Source organism: Pongo pygmaeus, chromosome 8, assembly GCF_028885625.2.
Source record: "Pongo pygmaeus isolate AG05252 chromosome 8, NHGRI_mPonPyg2-v2.0_pri, whole genome shotgun sequence".
NCBI classification, from domain to species: Eukaryota; Metazoa; Chordata; class Mammalia; order Primates; family Hominidae; genus Pongo; species Pongo pygmaeus.
In genome coordinates, this window is record NC_072381.2 from 106,997,906 (window position 1) to 107,015,170 (window position 17,265).

Consider the following 17,265-nt stretch of genomic DNA (forward strand, 5'->3'; position numbering starts at 1 on the left):
AAAAAAAAAGAAGGTGCCCTTTCCCCTACACCTTAATTAATTGTGACTCAGAGCAGATCTATTAGAAATGGTTCCCCTACTACACTTATTATCTCTTCGGTGACCTTCTGTCCCTACCCCTTAAGGCTCAGGGACTTCTCCAAGCCGTGGCTCTGGCACCCCAGGTTTCCCCCTGTGGTCACCATGAACTAGACTCCCTCCAGCAAAGGGCACAACTGTCACCACAGCTCAAGGGCATCTTGGAGTACAGCTGTACACAATCCAAAAGAATCACAGGTGATTCTGATTAGAAGAGATTCTGAGGGACATCCTATCACTACCCGCTTCTCTACCACACCCGCATACCTCCCAGCTACACATTCATCCTGACAGCTCAGCAGACATTATTCAGACTTAGGGAAGGTGTGAATCCACAGATAGTTCACCTGCCATCCAAGGCAGAACCATGTCTCTCAGCTTCCTTGGTCACTGAGTAAGCAACACCCTTTTTGTACAGAGTACAAAAGTACCCTTTGTCTCATTAAAAACTCTTAGAAGCCAGCCTGGCATGGTGGTTCAGGCTGCAATCCCAGCACTTTTTTGGGAGGCCAATGTGGGAGGAATGCATGAGGCCAGGAGTTGAAGGCCAGCCTGGGCAATATGGCAAGAACCTATCTCTTAAAAAAAATTATTTTCTTTTCTTTACTTTGTGTGTTTCATTTTTTGTTTTTGTTTTTGTTTTGAGGCAGGGTCTCGCTCTGTCACCCAAGCTGAAGTACAGTGGCATGAACACAGCTCTCTGTAATCTCAACCTCCTGGGCTAAAGCAATCCTCCCACCTTAGCTTCCTGAGTAGCTGGGACTACAGGCATGTGCCATCATACCCAGCTAATTTTTTATTTTTTTAGTGATGAGATCTTGCTATGTTGCCCAGGCTAGTCTTGAATCCCTGGGCTCAAGCAATCCTCCTGCCTTGCCCCACCAAAGAAGTGCTGGGATTACAGGCTGAGCCACCATGCCAGGCCAAAAGTGTCTTAAAAACAAACAAACAAACAACTATTGGAAGCCAAATGAATCCTGACTTAGCTGTTACTGTAGATTCTGTTGATAATAGTTGCTTAAACTCAACTCTGTCCCCACCATCCCACACTTGGATGCTAAGATCAAAGTTGCCTAGTTGCTTCCAGATTCGTTCAATATGCATTTATTGAACACTACTTCCTAGGTAATTTGCCAGGCACTTGAGTAAAAGGGTGAGGTACAGAATCTTCTCATTTTTTTCTCATCCCACAGAAAGTCCTACTTTCTCACAACCAATAAGCCTCATATCAACAGCAAATTCCAAGTTGCACAGAGACTATCACATTTGCAATCTTCTTGTTTTTCTGAAACAAGCATTAGCATAAATAGTAACAGCAATGACTTGGGCCATGCTCTTGCCTATAATCCTAGCACTTTGGGAGGCCAAGGCAGGAGGATTGCTTGAGCTCAGGAGTTTGGGACATGCCTGGGCAACATAGTGAGACCCCCATCTCTATTTAAAAAAATAAAAAAAAACAAAAAAACTTATTTATACTCTAATTATTCTGGGCCAAAAATGGGAGTTTGAACTCAACTCATATACTATTTTTGTAGATTGTTACATGTAACCCTAGGTATCATATTTACCAGTTGTCTATTTCCCCATCTTTTTTTTGAGACAGGGTTTGTCACCCAGGTTGGAGTGCAGTGGTGCAATCTCAGCTCACTGCAACATCTGCCTCCTGGACTTCAGCGATCCTCTCACCTCAGCCTCCCGAGTAACTGCGACTACAGTTATGCACCACCACACCCAGCTAATTTTGTATTTTTTTGTAGAGGTGAGGTGTCACCATGTTGCCCAGGCTGGTTTCAAACTCCTAGGCTCAAGCAATCTGCCCATTTCAGCCTCCTGAAGTGCTAGGATGACAGGCATGAGCCACCTCGCCCAGCCTGCCCACCTCATTTGGTGAAACCCCCTCTCTCTCTCACTGTGCTATTCCTATTAATTTTCCCACACCCTCCATTCTGTCTCAAACACTAAGAGTTCAAACATCTCTTCTCCAGTGATCTTAACCTTGGACTTAGAATTTTCCCCATTTCTTAATAGTACCTCTCGTCCCTGGCTGTTCTTTAGCATAACATCAACTCAGTCAAATGAAATAAAGAAACATTTACAGAGTGAAGGGGAAGGAAAGATGGGAAGGGGACAGCTGTGATTACTGACCCATCCTGCCCCAGCTTTCCCTCACTAGAAGTGGTTTTTGGTACAAACTCAGAATGGCAGTTAAGAAGAAAAAAGCCTTGTTTCTTATGCTTTCCTAAAGACCAGCAAGGAACAACTGGAATTTGAAATGTAAAAAAATACCATTTACAATAGCACCAACAAAAATCAAAACAAAACAAAAACCACTTAGGCCCAAATCTAACAAAATAAATACAGGATCTATATGAGAAAAACTACATAACACTGGTGAAGAAAATCAGAGATCTAAATAAATGAAGAGAGAGTCCATGTTACAAGATCAATATACAAAAGCCAGTTTCTGTCATATACTAAATACCAGCAATGAACAATTGGGATTTGAATTTTATTTTATTTATTATTATTATTTTGAGACAGGGTCTTGCTCTGTCACCCAGGATGGAGTGCAGTGGCATGATCATAGCTCAATGCAGGCCCCACCTCCTGAGCTCAAACAATCCTCACCTCAGCCTCACAAGTAGCTAGGACTACAGGTGCATGCCACCATGCCTGGCTCGTCGGAAAAAAAAATTTTTTTTTTTTTTTATAGAGATGGGGTCTTGTTATGTTGCCCAGGCTGGTCTTGAACACCTGAGCTCAAGAGATTCCTCCTGTTTTGGCCTCCCAAAGTGGAATTACAGGTGTGAGCCACTGTGCCTGGCTGGGATTTGAAATTTAAAAAAAAAAGATAACATTTATAAGCCTTATTTCTTGGAGTCATGTGGTTCAAGTGAACACCTTAGCTTGGTGATTTGCAGTTTCAACTTGACTATGCCCTTTAACCAGAAATCCTGGGGTTGTTGAGCCCTTTCCATGTAGTAGCCTAGACCTCATCTTCAATTTTGAGTCAAAATGGATTTTTGAGCAGTTCTAATAGTCACTGGATTCCTCTGAGGTACTATTTGTTGACATTTTTTTTTCTCCAAGCCTCTTTCATTTAGGCAGCCAAATTTTCCTCAGAGACTTCCATTCCTCATTTTCAAACCTTCCTGCCTCTTTTGCTTCCAGCTGGTTGCTGAACTTCAGTCTGACATTTCCAACGGTACCTCCAGCCTACAGCAAGTGTCCTGCCTTTGTGGCCTGTTTCCCGGCCATTGTCTGGCTTCTCTGTTCTTCATTCCCCTTTATCTCTACTCCTTCCCTCCTCCTCCCCAGTGCACAGGTCAGGCATTCAAGGGTGGACGTATCATGGACAACTCTGATTTGAGTTGTTTTCTCTGAAACAAATATTTGCATACGTGACCCTCCCCCGCCCCGCTATTTACCATATGGCTTTTCCTCCATCCCAGCCAGAGGAGCTCTCAAATTCATATATATTTTTGGAAATGAAGTTTTCCCCAGATGGTCTCTCCAAAGCACCAAAGCAAGGTCAGAGTTTGTGCATTCCTTCAAAGGTTCTGGGCAGGGGTTAGAATTACTCGTGTTTTCTTACTCCCATCAGCAGTTATTTTGTCAGTGCACCTGATAATGGGACAAAATCTGAGTCTTTCTTAGCTAAAAACACACCGGTGTTTGAGGGAGATGTTGAACCATAAACTGGTGTCCCCAGGGAAAGGAGAGAAACCTGCTCAGTTGCTCAAATAATTTCAAACCAAAGCCCCTAAGGATACTTCCACAGGGAGAGAAAAAGAGTATGAATATTAGAAAGATGATGAGCCAGGTGTGCTGAAAAGTTTTCTTAGTCATTCTTAGCCCTAGAAGGGGATGGGGGCAGCCCCACATCTCTACTGGGAAACATACTTCCCCTTTTAAATCAGGAAAGAAAAAAACAACAACATAGCCCCCAAATAGAGAATGTTTTCTTTTGTAACTGGAAGCAAACATTGCTGATGGCTTTAACAGCTGTCTGCCAACGTGGCCTGAGCAGCAGGCAAGCTCAAACACTTTCTGAGATCAACACATGTACAGACTTACAGTATATTAGGTCAAATTATAAATCCAGGAATAAAAGAACAAATAAACAAGTTTCGGCTTTCTCTAGGCTTCTGCATCCAATACCAGCTAAATTAGCCTCTGAAGCAGAGGAATCTGGATTCCAAGAAGGCAGGTCTCCCAAAAGTTCAAGTCAAACCTCCCTCTGATAGGAAAAGAAGGTGCCATTGTAGATTAACTTGCTGATGACTGACCAGGTCCGGGCTGCTGGGCCCAGCCTAGCCAAGGCTTCCCCGTATCTTAGCCCAGCAGACTCTGAGGATGTGCGGCAGGTTAACGTTAGGCCTGCCATTGACTTGATCTTTGACCCCAGTAAATCATTTAATATGCCATGTGCCTTTGTCCATATGTTAATGTTTTGTGTAATTCGGATGAGAATTCCAGCAAGTCTGGGTGTGCCACCCATTAGGACTAAAGTTTTCCCTTTGGAGCTTCTAGGAGGAACCTTCTGGATAGCTACATTGCAGAAAGCTGAAGTACCTCGATGAACCTAATTCAAATGCCTGCAGATGGTGAGACCAGCCTTGCCTGAACTGTGACTGAGAAGTAAAAGAATGAATTTTTTCCTTTGTTATCAAAACGGACACAAAACTTTTAGTTTTGCCTTAGGGCAAGAAACCCACCAGAATGTAATAGGCGGGAGAATACTGGCTTCCACCACTCTACTAGTTATGTGACCTTGAACGAGTTACATTGGCTAAGCTTCCACAGATGTTAGTGGGTCATGAAATCAATGAAATAGATTGGAACTTAAAAAAAATTTTTTTTCGAGATGGAGTCTTGCTCTGTTGCCCAGGCTGGAGTGCAGCAGCTCAGTCTCGGCTCACTGCAACCTCCACCTCCCGGGTTCAAGCGATTCTCCTGCCTCAGGCTTCCGGAAGCTGGGATTACAGACTCCTGCCACCAAGCCCGGCTAATTTTTGTATTTTTGGTAGGGACAGGGTTTCACCATGTTGGCCAGGCTGGTCTGAACTCCTGACCTTAGGTGATCTGCCCTCCTCGGCCTCCCAGAGTGCTGGGATTACAAGTGTGAGCCACGGCGAATGGCTCTAAAAAATGTTTTAATAAAATAAATTGAGTAGAATAGAAAACACCAGGGCCCAGTCCACAGTAAGGGGAAGTACACGTGTGTATGTATGATTCCTGGGGTCATAATGAACAATAAACGTTCTACTATAGGTAACTAACAAAAAGTTTTCAAGCCAGTGGCTTAGCCCAGTGGTCCCCAACCTTTTTGGCACCAGGAACAGGTTTCACGGAAGACAGTTTTTCCATGGGTGGGGCGGAGGAGCTGGTTTTGGGATTAAACTGTTCCGCCTCAGATCATTAGTTAGATTCTCATAAGGAGTGGGCAACCTAGATCCCTCACATGCACAGTTCACAATGGGGATCGCGTTCCTATGAGAATCTAATGCCGCCACTGATCTGATGGGAGGTACAGCTCAGGCAGTAATGCCTGCTGTTCACCTCCTGCTGTGCAGCCAGGTTCCTAACAGGCCACGGACTGGTACCAGTCCATGGCCTAGGGGGTTGGGAACCCCTGGCTGAGACCATAGAGCTTCGATCTCCTAGTCTATTTGTTGGAAATAATTCATTTTATATGCATACATAGATATATACACAAATACACATGCATCTAATGAACACCTACTCTGTGTCAGGCACAGTGAGGGGTGTGTGAGGTATACAGGCATGACAACGCCCTGTCCCCGTGGAGCACTGGCTAGTCAGGGAGCCTATCATAAAATACTGGCATAATGATTTCACTACCGTTGTGATTAGGGCCACAAAGAGACTTACAAAGGGAGAAGAGAGTACGTCGCAGGGTTCCTGACCTGGGCTGCAAGACCAGGGCCAGCCCTCCTGAGGAAGGGACATAGAAGGAGGCAGAGAGTGATGCAGGCAAAGAACTGGGGGCATCCCAGGCTGAAGCACCAGCAAGTCTGAGCAGACCCTGAAGAAGGAGTAACCTGTGCTGGGCCTGCCCCAAAGGCTTCTGTGAGGATGACTAAGGGAGGTGACAGCCAGCGGAAACACAGTTTCTGTAAACTGTAGAGTGTTATTCAAATGTGGACCTATTATTTAAAACAATGAATATAAACATGCCTTAAAGGTGAGTTTAGCCGGTGGGTGGCTCATGCCTGTAATCCCAGCACTTGGGGAGGCCGAGGAGAGTGTATCACCTGAAGTCAGGAGTCAGACCAGCCTGGCCAACATGGTGAAACCCCATCTCTACTAAAAATACAAAAAAAAAATTAGCCAGGCGTGGGGGTGGGTGCCTGTAGTTCTGGCTACTCGGGAGGATGAGGTAGGAGAATCACTTGAACCTGGGAGGCGGAAGTTGCAGTGAGCCGAGATTGCACCACTGCACTCCAGCCTGAGCGACAGAGTGAGACTGTCTCAAAAAAAAGAAGGTGAGTTTAAGCATCCTTTCAATGACTCTTTGCCGGATTCTATTCTAGGTTCTGGGAATACAGCAGTCAGTAAGAGAGACCCTCTGTCCTCCATAAACACAGAGAATGGTGACTTCAGACAGCGGTAAATGCTATGGTGAAATACAAAATTTGGCAGAGGAATAGAGAATAATGGAGGCAGGGAAGGTTCTAGACAGGAAGGCAGGGCTCTCTGAGGGGGTGAAAACCAGATCTGAATAAACTACCTGTCACCCTCTGACAATGTCACCTTGGATACATCACCTAACCTTTCAAGACTCTGTTTCCTCATCTCACAGGACTCACCTGAGAATTAAATGAGATAAGAAATGGAAGCCCTCCAAATACAGGTTAGCGTGAATAATGTTAAACAGTGAATATTTAATAAATGCTAAATAATCGAGTGCTTTAATCAAGAACGAAAGTTAGAAGTTTTTTTTTAACAGTCCGGGTGCAGTGGCTCATGCTTGTAATCCCAGCACTTTGGGAGACCAAGGCAGGTGGATCACTTGAGGTCAGGAGTTTGAGACCAGTCTGGCCAACATGGTGAAAACCGATCTCTACTAAAAGTACAAAAAAGTTAGTGGGGTGTGGTGGTGCATACCTGTAATCCCAGACACTCAGGAGGCTGTGGTGGGAGGATTGCTTGAATCTGGGAGGTGGAGGTTGCAATGAACCGAGATGGTGCCTCTGCAAACTCTGCCTCCCGGGTTCAAGCGATTCTCCTGCCTCAGCCTCCCAAGTAGCTGGGATTACAGGCACACGCCACCACACCCAACTAATTTTTGTATTTTTAGTAGAGACGCTTTCACCATGTTGGCCAGTATGGTCTTGAACTCCTGACCTCAAGTGAACCACCTGCCTTGGCCTCCCAAAGTGTTGGGATTACAGACGAGAGCCACTGCGTCCCACCAAAAAAAGGGTTTTTTTAATTAAAAAAATAATAATAGAGTGCTACTAATCCATCATTTAAGATACTAGGAATATGTTTAGAAAGATGTAGAATGGGCCGGGCGCAGTGGCTCACGCCTGTAATCCCAGCACTTTAGGATATGCATACATAGATTTACATACATATACAAAGGAGGCCGAGGCAGGGGATCACCTGAGGTCGGGAGTTCGAGACCAGCCTGACCAACATGGAGAAACCCCGTCTCTACTAAAACTACAAAAATTGGCAGGGCGTGGTGGCGCATGCCTGTAATCCCAGCTACTCGGGAGGCTAAGGCAGGAGAATTGCTTGAACTCGGAAGGCAGAGGTTGAGGTGAGCCAAGATGGTGCCATTGCACTCCAGCCTGGGCAATAAGAGTGAAACTCCATCTCAAAAAAAAAGAGAGAGAGAAAGATGTAGAATGACAAGAAGGAGAAATTAGGCCTTCTATTTTCAGACAGGCTGGACAAATCCTGCAAAAGGAGTCATTATTGAACTTTGTGTCAGTTGGGTCCTCTGGGAAGCAGATGCAGAGACAAAATAAGATTTTGGTGGTTGGGGGCAGTAACCCTTGTGAAAGATAAATGAGGAAGGAAGTAGAATTGGGTAGGAAAAGCCTCAAACCATGATGTAGCATGTATCAGAATCTCCTTCCTTTTAAAGGCTGAATAATATTCCATTGTATGAATATATCCCATTTTATTTATCTATTCATTCATCCATCGATGGACATGTGGGTCACTCTCACCTTCTGGCTATTGTAGATGATGCTGCTATGGTCATGGGTGTACAAATGGCTGCTTGCTACCCTGCTTCCAATTTGTTTGTGTATATACCCAGAACTGCAATTGCTAGGTCACATGGTACCCATATGGCTATTTTTAATTGTTTGAGGAATAAACAAATAAAATACTATTTTCCATAGCATCTAATATATACCATGTTAAATTCCCACCAACAGTGCACAAGGGCTCCAATTCCTCCACATGCTCACCAACACTTGTTATTTTCTGGGTGTATTAGTCCCTTCTCACGCTGCTATAAAGAACTGCCCAAGACTGGGTAATTTATTAAGGAAAGAAGTTTAATTGACTTACAGTTCTGCAGGGCTGGGGAGGCCTCAGGAAACTTACAGTCATGGTGAAAGGGGAAGCAAATATGTCCTTCTTCACATGGCAGCAGGAAGTAGAAGTCCTGAGCAAAGGGGTAAAGTCCCTTATATTAATAAAACCATCAGCCGGGCGTGGTGGCTCACGCTTGTAATCCCAGCACTTTGGGAGGCCGAGGCGGGCGGATCACGAGGTCAGGAGACAGAGACCATCCTGGCTAACACAGTGAAACCCCGTCTCTACTAAAAATACAAAAAAAAATTAGCCGGGCGTAATGGCGGGCGCCTGTAGTCCCAGCTACTCAGGAGGCTGAGGCAGGAGAATGGCATGAACCCGGAAGGCAGAGCTTGCAGTGAGCCGAGATCTCGCCACTGCACTCCAGTCTGGGCGACAGAGCGAGACTTCGTCTCAAAAAAACAAAAACAAAAACAAAACAAAACAAAAGCCCATCAGATCTCGTGAGAACTCACTCACTATCGTGAGAACTCACTCACTATCATGAGAACAGCATGGGGGTAACCGCCCCCATGATTCAATTACCTCCCACCGGGTCCCTCCCATGATACATGGAGATTATGAGAACTACGATTCAAGATTAAATTTGGATGGGGACATAGCGAAACCATGTCACTGAGTTGTTTGTTTGCTTGTTTGTTTGTTAAATAGTAACCACTCTAGCCAGGCTGGCATGCAGTGGCACAATCATAGCTCACTGGGCTCAAGCAATCCACCCGTCTCAGCTTCCCAAGTAGCTGGTACTATAGGCATGTGCCTCCAGGCCACTGCGCTTGGCCTTGAGCATCTTTTTATGTGCTTATTGGCCACTTGAATATCTTCTTTGGAGAAATGTCTATTCAAGTCCTTTGCCCATTTTTTTTTTTTTTTTTTTTTTGAGACAGAGTCTCACTCTGTCACCCAGGCTGGAGTGCAGTGACACAATCTCGGCTCTCTGAAACCTCTGCCTCCTGGGTTAAAGTAATTCTTCTGTCTCAGCCTCCCGAGTAGCTGGGACTACAGGCGCGTGCCACCACACCCACTAATTTTTGTATTTTTAGTACAGATGGGGGTCTCACCATATTGGCCAGGCTGGTCTCGAACTAATGACCTAGTGATCCACCCACCTCAGCCTCCCAAAGTGCTGGGATTACAGGCGTAAGCCACCATGCCCGGCCCCTTTGCCCAATTTTTTTTTTTTTTTTTTTGAGATGGCGTCTCTTTCTGTTTCCCAGGCTGGAGTGCAGTGGCGCAATCTCGGCTCACCACAACCTCTGCCTCCCGGGTTCAAGCAATTCTCCTGCCTCAGCCTCCAGAGTAGCTGGGATTACAGGCACACGCCACCATACCCAGCTAATTTTTGTATTTTTAGTAGAGACGGGGTTTCACCATATTGGCCAGGCTGGTCTCAAACTCCTGACCTCGTGATCTGCCCGCCCCGGCCTCCCTAAGTGCTGGGATTACAGGCGTGAGCCACCACGCCCGGCCTTGCTTTGCCCATTTTTAAATTAAATTGTTTGTCTTTTTGTTGTTGAGTTATCACCTCAGGTGATCCGCCGCCCTCGGCCTCCCAAATCACCTCAGGTGATCCGCCCGCCTTGGCCTCCCAAAGTGCTGGGATTACAAGTTTGAGCCACTGCGCATGGGCGTGTGTCCTCATTTTGTAGATGAATCTCAGAGGGGGCAAGTAACTTGACAGAGCTACTAAGTGGCAGAGCTGAGTTGGATGCCAGGCAGTAAGCTCTACAGCTTGAACTTTTAATCGCCCCCCAAACCCCTTTTTCTTAGCAGATCTTCTCTGGCACTTTTAGCCTTCTAAAAAGTCACATATTGGCCAGGTGTGGTGGCTCATGCCTATAGTCCCAGCACTTTGGAAGGACAAGGCACTTTGGACTTTTGAGCCCAGGAGTTCAAGACCAGCTTGACCAACATAGCAAGACCCATTCTCTACCAAAAAAAAAAAATTAGTAGGGCTTGGTGGCACATGCACTTGTAGTCCCAGCTACCCAGGAGGCTGAGGCAGGAGGATCACTTGAGCCTAGGAGTTTAGGCTGCAGTGAGCTATGATCATATCACTGCACTCCAGCCTGGGTGACAGTGTAGGACCCTGTTTCTAAAAAAATAAATAAATAAGAAAATAAAAGTCACCTATTAACTTTTTAAAAAGTAAAAAGACACTTTTCCCTATCATCCCAGGCCTCTAGAAAAATCATTCTCTTCTTTGGTCTTTATTTCAAGAACTTATTTCAACTTGCTAGGATTGCCTATAACACATTGTACTGTGGCTGCTTCCATGTGTGACTATCCATCTCCCTCCTCCCTAGCTCCAACCCTCCTTCCCTAGTAATAATAAACTGTGAGCTATTTGAGAGACTATATGTAAATATCCACATGGTGCAGCACTTAAGAGTGCAGGCTTAGAGACCAGACTGACGGGGAAGAAGCCTGTTCTGCCACTTACTAGTTATATGACCTTAGGGTCTTTCCTTAATCTTTCTGAGCCTCTGTTTCTTTATCTGTAAAATGGGACTGATAATAGAACCAACACCTCACAAGGTTGTTGCAAGGATTAATGGAGATAACACATGTAAAACACTTAGGATGATGTTTAACACAAACTAAGAACATGATAAAAGTTGGCAAATACTCTGCTGGAAAAAAATAAAACCAGAATAAACACTCATCCCACCACCAAGTGGAAGAAAAATTGTATGGTGTTTTGTTTTGTTTTTCCCTAAGGCAGAGATGAGTAGGCTTCAGCCACTTGGTTTTTCTTCATTTAAAATGCACTATTGGCAGCATCACCTTCAGCCACAGTCGCTTATAGAAGGAAGGGATTGGTCAATAAGGGATGACCCAAGGGGGTACCAGAATCCCCAAATGACTTTCCCCTTCCTAAGGCTGAAGGCTCCGTGCTGCTTCTGCTTGGGCTCAGGCCATGCCAGTCCTCCTCCTCTTCCTTTTTTTTTTTTTCCCATCCCTCCCTCCCCACTTCAAACCCTGGGAAAAAAAAATGAAGAGAAGCACACCAACCAAGAAGCCTTTTCACCTCATTGTGTTTTCCAGCTAGACCTGAACAGACGGCGATCAATTCAACCCTCTCTCACCCTTCCTTCTCTCTTCTTCTCTCATGTCCTCTTTGTGTTTTTTGTTTTGTTTTGTTTTGTTTTTTTCTCTCAGGCTGTGTCTTCAGGCTTAGGAAAAAGCAGATACCTCCCAGTAGCATGAAGATGCAAGAAGCTGCAGTTGCCTGTAGCAAACACAACGTGATTGTAACAGGTGCCCATGGCCCTTGGTGCATGGAAAGGTGGACAAGCAGGGGATCCTGTTTGGATTCTCTGAGAAACTTCTCAGCTTGACCACGTCTGTCTCAACCTAGGTTTGGCTGCAAGAAGTCACACAGAAAACCTTGCTTTCCTACTTCCTCTGGCCAGGAACCTTCTGAAGTTCGCCCCATCCCCAAGCAAAGAGTTTTCATTCCAAGCTTGAGCAAATCTGGCCTGTTGGACTTGAAATCAATGACTGTGAAGGAGGAATACACCTTTTCCTTTTTCAAAGCAGCCTAGTGGGATTTTGTTTTTTTCCAACAGGGTAACTCCAAATTGGCAGGGCTTTCAAAGCTACAAATTTCCATGTCCCCAGGCCTCACTGAAGAAAAATTTCCTGGTTAGATTGGCATGTGTGGAAGTTTTAGGTGTGCAGCAGGTGAGAAATGTTGAACAAATAGTTAAACCTGAGCTATGAATCAAATTAGTCTAAACAAGATTCTCCCCTAACCCCATGCTGTACTAGTTACCCTCCTTAATTCCTACCCCAAACATATATTCAAAAATAGCTACTATTTGTCAAACACCCAGTAAGTACCAGGAACTGAGCTACATGTTTTATTTACTTACATTACTCATTTTATCTTCACAACTATGCAAGGTAGAAATTATTTATTGTTTCTTTTCTTTTCTTTCCTTTTCTTTTTTTTGCTCTGTCTCCCAGGCTGGAATGCAGTGGAGCAATCTTGGATCACTGCAAGCTCCACCTCCCAGGTTCACGCCATTCTCCTGCCTCAGCCTCCTGAGTAGCTGGGACTACAGGCGCTCACCACCACGCCCGGCTAATAATTTTTGTGAGACGGGGTTTTACCATGTTAGCCAGGATGGTCTTGATCTCCTGACCTTGTGATCTGCCCGCCTTGGCCTCCCAAAGTGCTGGGATTACAGGTGTGAGCCACTGCGCCCGGCCTTATTGTTTCTTTTCTAAGGCACAGACAGGTTAAGCAATTTCCCCAAAGTCACTCAGTTCAAATCTCATTCCAACAATAACATGAGTGAATCTTAAAATCATCATGCAGAGCAAAAGAAGCCAGACAATAAAAGAGTATGTCCTGTATGGTTTCATGTATATAATATGATAGAAAATGCAAATTAATCAACAGTCATAGAAAGCAGACCAGTGGTTACCTAGGGATGGGACAGAGAGGAGACGGATTATAAAGGAGCACGAAGAAACTTTAGGGTATGATGGAAATGCTGATAATCTTAATTGTTATAAGATTGTTATAATGGTTTTGCAGGTATAGGCGTATGTCAAAACTGACCAAATTGTACACGTTATATATATGCAAGTTAATATGCCTCAAGTATATCTTGATAAGATTGAAACAAGGTACAAAAAAAGCTGGATGCGGTGGTGCCTGCCTGTAATCCAGCAACTGAGGCTGAGGCAGGAAGCTCACTTGAGCCTAGGAGTTCAAGACCAGCCTGGTCAACTTAGTGAGACTCTATCTCAGAAAAAAAAAAAAAAAGAGCTGAACATTACCCTGATCTGATCACTATACTACGTACCTCATAAATATGTAAATTATTTAAATAAACATCTAAATTATTATTTGTTAATTTTTTTAAAAAGCATGGGGGGCCGGGCACAGTGGGTCACACCTGTAATCACAGCATTTTGGGAGGCCAAGGCCAGCTGATCACCTGAGGTCGGGAGTTGGAGATCAGCCTGACCAACGTGGAGAAACCCCATCTCTACTAAAAATACAGAATGAGCTGGGCATGGTGGTGCATGCTTGTAATCCCAGCTACTCAGAAGGCTGAGGCATGAGAATCACTTGAACCCGGGAGGCAGAGGTTGTGGCGAGCCGAGATGGCACCATTGCACTCCAGCCTGGGCAAAAAGAGTGAAACTCCATCTCAAAAAATAAAAAAAAAAAAGCATAAGAGTAACTTTATCAATCTGCTTTGTGCTGTGAATCTGGTTTACATGCAAATCCTTGGGACATTGAATAAAGGTACAGATCCTTATCGTGTTCTAAATGAAATCATCCCCCCACAAAAAAGCATAAAAATATCCCATCCCTAATCATTTCTACAAATGCATGTACTCGTTGTTATGTTTGATATCATAGGGCTTAGCCAGACTCTGGTTCAGACTTTTATTTTATTTTACCATTATTATTTTTGAGACAGTCTCACTCTGTTGCCCAGGCTGGAATGCAGTGGTGCAATCTCAGCTCACTGCAACTTCCACTTCCTGGGTTCAAGCAATTCTCTGCCTCAGCCTCCCGAGTAGCAGGGACTACAGGTGTGCACCACCATGCCTGGCTAATTTTGTATTTTTAGTACAAACACAAAATACATAGTTTTTCCATGTTGGCCAGGCTGGTCTCAAACTCCTGGCCTCAAGTGATCCGCCTGCCTCGGCCTCCCAAAGTGCTAGGATTACAGGCATGAGCCACCATGCCCAGCCAGGTTTAGACTTTCATGCTGTTGTCTCTGGGTCCTGTTGGGGTGAGAGGACCTAGCTGTTACTGGTTTTTCTCACTGGAAATTCCAATTAGTAAGGCCTATGATTCTAGAAATTCTTTTTCACCACTCACAGTTAGGTCTGCTATAATGTCAATGTGATGCTAATGATTATTTAAACCAGCAGTTCTCAAATTTTTTGGTATAAGGATCCTTTCACACTCATGAAAAGTATTGAGGACACCACAAAGCTTTTGTTTATTGTGGATAATATCTATCAGTAGTTGCTCAGAAATTAAAGCTGAGAACTTTTAAAGACAGTTAATTCATTTTTTAAAATAATAAACCATTACATATGACATAAATAACATTTTAATTAAACATAATTGTATATCCCAAAAGAACAGTGAGAAGAGTCACATTGTTTTGCATTTTTGCAAATTGAATTTCTGATTCCATAGAAGATATGATTCTCATATTTGCTTCTTCAATCTGTTGCAATGTCACATATTGTGTAGCATCTGGAAAATTCCACCACCTACTTGTGAAAGAATGAAAATGAAAAAGGTAAATAACATCTTAGTATTAATAAGAAAATAGTTTTAACCTTGCAGACCCCTGAAAAGATCTTGGGGATTCACAGGGGTCCCCAAATCACACTTTAAGAACTGCTAGGGGCCAAGTGTGGTGGCTCATGACTGAGGCTCAGTCCCAGCATTTTAGAAGGCTGAGGCAGGCAGATTGCTTGAGCTCAGGAGTTCGAGATCAGCCTGGGCAAATCTCCGTGGCAAAACTCCATCTCCACAAAAAATACAAAAATTAGCTGAGTGTGGCTGTGTGTGCTGTGGTCCCAGCTACTTGGGAGGCTGAGGTGGGAGGATTGCTTGAGCCCAGAAAGTCGAGGCTGCAGTAAGCCATGATTGTGTCACTGCACTCCAGCCTGGGCAACAGAACAAGATCCTGTCTCAAAAAAAAAAAAAAAGAACTACTGATCTAAAGTGTTCAGGACCATAAACTATTTATTCCAGTTCTTATGCTACCACCCCCACTATTTTACCTCTCCTACCTTGTGAAATCTTGAGAGACAGAGGAAGAAACTGGGGCACCGTGAAGCATCAGATGGAAGGTTGTACTAATAACTCTCCTTCAAAGTCCTTTCCACCCCTGTGAGTCTGTGGCATGGGGTATTTTTCTTTTAAACAAAATCAAGAGAGCCAAAGGCTCAGCAGGACCTAGATGCACAGGATGGGGGGACTAAAGCACAACAATGGAAACATCACAGAGATTCCTTGTGACCCTCTTGCAGAAAGAGGAACAGCTGCCTCCTCTCAGGGCTTTGCTCTGGTTTACCCCATAGTGGGTGTCAAAGCAAGAACCTGGGGTCCTGAGGGAAGTTCAGACAGATCGGAGCTCTTACCTGTTCCCTAAACAAGTGCTTGCTGGGTTAAAGCCAGCATTGGTCCAAATCCTCGATCCAAATTGAAAACTTTGGCCCCTGACATGGGGTAGAAGACAGTGCATGCATTTAGGAGTCAATAAATTCCAGTGTGAATTTTGTTACTCCTTTTTACAGAGTGTGCAACCTTGGGTAAATTACTGGCCTTTACTCTCTCTCTCTCTTTTTTTTTTTTTTTTTTTTTGAGACGGAGTCTCGCTCTGTCTTCCAGGCTGGAGTGCAATGGCGAGATCTTGGCTCACTGCAACCTCCGCCTCTCAGGTTCAAGCATTTCTCCTGCCTCAGCCTCCTGAGTAGCTGGAATTACAGGTGCCCACAACCAGGCCCAGCTAATTTTTGTATTTTTAGTAGAGATGGGGTTTCACCATGTTGGTCAGGCTGGTCTCAAACTCCTGACCTCAGGTTCTCAGGTAATCCACCCACCTTGGCCTCCCAAAGTACTGGGATTACAGGCATGAGCCACCGTGCCCAAGCTCATTACTGGACTTTTCTAAACCTCAGCTTCTTCATCTATAAAAGGGAAATCATAATATCCTTATTTTTTTCTCTTTATTTATTTATTTATTTATTTATTTATTGGTGAGATGGAGTCTCGCTCTGTCGCCAAGCTGAAATGCAGTGGCGCAATCTCGGCTCACTGCAACCTCTGCCTCCCGGATTGAAGTGATTTTCCTGCCTCAGCCTCCTGAATACCTGGGATTACAGGTATGCACTAGCACGCCTGGCTAATTTTTGTATTTTTAGTAGAGGCGGGGTTTCACCACGTTGACCAGGCTGGTCTTGAACACCTGACCTCAGGTGATCCACCCACTTTGGCCTCCCAAGGCACTGGGATTACAGGCGTGAGCCACCACCCCCGGCGTCTCTTCATTTTTTAAAAAGAGATGGCTCTGGGCATGGCGGCTCATGCCTGTAATTGCAGCACTTTGGGAGGCTGAGGAGGGACGCCCACTTGAGACCAGGGGTTTGAGACCAGCCTGGGCAACGTAGTGGGACCCTGTCTCTACAAAAAATACAAAAAAAGAAAGTTTTTTAAATGTCAGGTGCAGTAGCTCATGCCTGTAATCCCAGCACTTTGGGAGGCTCAGGTGGGAGGATTGCTTGAGGCCAGGAGTTTAAAACTAGCCTGGGCAGGCCGGGCGCAGTGGCTCACGCCTGTAATCCCAGCACTTTGGGAGGCCAAGGCGGGTGGATCACGAGGTCAGGAGATCGAGACCATCCTGGCTAACACAGTAAAACCCCGTCTCCACTAAAAATATAAAAAATTAGCCGGATGTGATGGCAGGCACCTGTAGTCCCAGCTACTCGGGAGCCTGAGGCAGGAGAATGACATGAACCCGGGAGGCGGAGCTTGCAGTGAGCCGAGATGGAGCCACTGCACTCTGGCTTGGGCGACAGAGCGAAACTCCATCTCAAAATAAATAAATA